We start from the raw sequence: 2,709 nt of genomic DNA, 5'->3' as shown, positions 1-2,709 counted from the left end.
TCTGAAAGACTTGGACCGCATGTTCGTTTCTCGTTCTCAGTGTCATCCCATCAAGTCCATGTAATAATAATTGTTAATTTTGTACAAAGTCATTGTTATTTATTGAAAATAAATCAAGTTCTTTGCGGAGGCTGCCCTCCTCCCCCCTGAAGAAAGCAGCCATGCCGAAACGTTTACGTTTGCTCATTTTGCAGTTTATTTCACCCATGTCCTCGAGCCCACCTCAGCTCAGAGCAAGAGAGAGAGAAAGATAGAGACAGACAGACAGACAGACAGACAGACAGACAGACAGACAGACAGACAGACAGACAGACAGACAGACAGACAGACAGACAGACAGACAGAGAAGCACGCCGCTTGGATCGCCTGGGAGATAGGCAGGCCCGTTGTACGTGGGTGGCTTGCGGGCCGGCCGACCCAGCGCCTCGCCGCATCCCACCGCACGGGCGATCTCAGCGCTGCGCAGCACCCCCCCCCCCTTCTCTCAGCAGTTCATTTGATAATGCTCCTCCCCCCCCCTCCTCCCTCGCCCCCTCTCACACACACCGACACCTTTCCCATTTCGCCCCGCGCCGTATTCAGCACACAGGACACACACTCACACACGGGATCCCGAGCCCGAGGTACTCGGCCTCCTAGTTCTCCCGCCGCGTTGCAACAACACGCGTGCCTGCACGTTAGCGCCTTCCTCCCGGCCCGGCCGCGTCCTTAGGAGACACTAACGCGCACGCGGCCAGCGCGAGCCGGGCGTGAGCGAAATGAGAATGAGCAATCACAAGCCCGGCCTCCGAGAGAGTAAAACGAGTGCGAAGTGCAACTGAATGACTGACAGCGACTGAGTCACTGACTGACTGCACAGACTGACTGACACTGACTGGAGTGAAAAGGGGTGAGAGAAAGAGAGGTGTTAACAAGCCTCCGCAGATTAGGACCCCAGCCCCCCGCACGCGGGTGGCTCGGCTGTTTAGAGCCCCGCGCGACCCACCACTGCGTCTCGGCACTTCACTACAAGTGAAAAGGGCGTACGTCCAATGAAAAGTCCGAGGACTTACGCCCTTTTCACTCTTTTCTCGCCAAGTGACTTGTCTGCCGGCGCCGCGGCTGCAAACAAGTCCAAGTACCGCCGGTCGGGAGGGAGGGGAGGGGTGCGACCGGTGCGACTTACTTCCATACGCCCCCCGCCCCGCCACCCGCTAGCGGCCCTTCACTGCACACCGCGAGTTAAAAGGGGGAGGGGGAGAGAGGACAGGGGGGCAGGTGAGGGGCAGGTGCAGCGACCGGCCGGGGCGTGGTGGGGCGCCGGGCCGCGGGCCGCCCGGAGCCCGTGCCGGGCCCTGGCTCCAGTTCCAGTGCGGCGGCGGCGGGGGGCAGCCGGAGCCATAGCGACCGACCCGCGCGTAGCGCGCTCCTCCGAAGTGCCCGTCGAGAGCGCGGCGACAGCAGCCCGCGCGCCCGAGCAATGTGCTAAAGTGCCGGTGGTGTGTGCGTGTGTGCGTGTGGTGCAGTGTGGGATACTAACCGGCGGAAAGTCATCGGCCAGGTAAGTGGTGTGGTGTCTCACACATACGCCCGGCCCGTCCGGCTCAACGGGTCAACGGCCCGGTCAACGGTCCGGTCGAGTGGCCTTTCGGACCGATAGCGATAGTGTTCGTGGTCCCGAGTCCTGCCTGAGTCCCGCTGTAGTGATCTAATCCTATCTCTTGACCGGCGGTCGCGCGCCCAGTTGTCGTGTCCCGCAGCAGAGTCCCGTTGCCGCCAGTAGGGGGTACGTGCTCGGCGGCGATGGTGTCCAGCTGCTCTGTGAGTGTCGCGCGCCCAGCTATGCCCTTGACTCTGCTGCTTGTCCGGCTCCCCGACGCGTTTTGCTCTGCCCGGCGCCGCGGGTGTTCCCACGCCCGAGGCCGTCGCGGGGCTCGCCTAACCTCTCACCTATCTCGGCGACCCCCCGGCCCGCCTGGAGGGCGCGGCGGGGCGCGGCGGCGGGGCGCGGCGGGGCGCGGCGGCGCGGTGCCGCGAGGACCTTGGCTGTGTTTCGCCACCCACTCGTCCAGCGCGGCGGCCGGCCCGACCAGCCCTCTCCCTCCGCACCACCGGCTCTCGGCTCGGCGCCAGGCTCGGCGCCAGGCTCGGCTGCACTCGGCTCAAGCCGGGCCAGCTCGGCTCGGCTCGCACCACACGAAATGGCACAACGGACGAGTTGTTGTTGCGTCCTTCGTGGGAGAGAAGGAAAAGAAGGCAGTCGGCGGCAAGGTGCCGGTGCTGCGCGATACCTCCCTCCACCGCCCCCACCTCTCGGCTTTGCTCGGCCTATCTACCCATCGCCGCTTTGACCCGGGCGATTGTCCCCCGGGACAGGAGAGCAAACCTTCCGGTCCTGTGCAATGAGCAACTAGCCCGCTGGGTGCCTATGGCACCGGGGCGCGCGCTCTTTGGCAGGAAAGGGAGCCTTTCAGCAGGTGGCTCCCTGGTGTGGTCAGTCTGGCGAGGGCTGTGGGCACGAGAAAGAAAAAGAATCTGAGCCAACGATTGTAGCAGTACCGCCCCATGTTAGGTTCAAATTTTCAAAAAAGAATTTTTTGGGACATTTTTCAAGAATTTTCAAATCTAGTAACTCTATCTAACCTATTTATTTTCAGAAGTTTTGATTTTTCCATGTTTTTTGGAAATATCTCAACTTTTAACAAATTTTTTCTGGGAAAATTTCTTAAA

Source organism: Frankliniella occidentalis, unplaced genomic scaffold (assembly GCF_000697945.3).
Source record: "Frankliniella occidentalis isolate FOCC.00 unplaced genomic scaffold, Focc_3.1 Scaffold125, whole genome shotgun sequence".
NCBI lineage: Eukaryota > Metazoa > Arthropoda > Insecta > Thysanoptera > Thripidae > Frankliniella > Frankliniella occidentalis.
Note: the sequence above shows the minus strand (reverse complement) of the source record.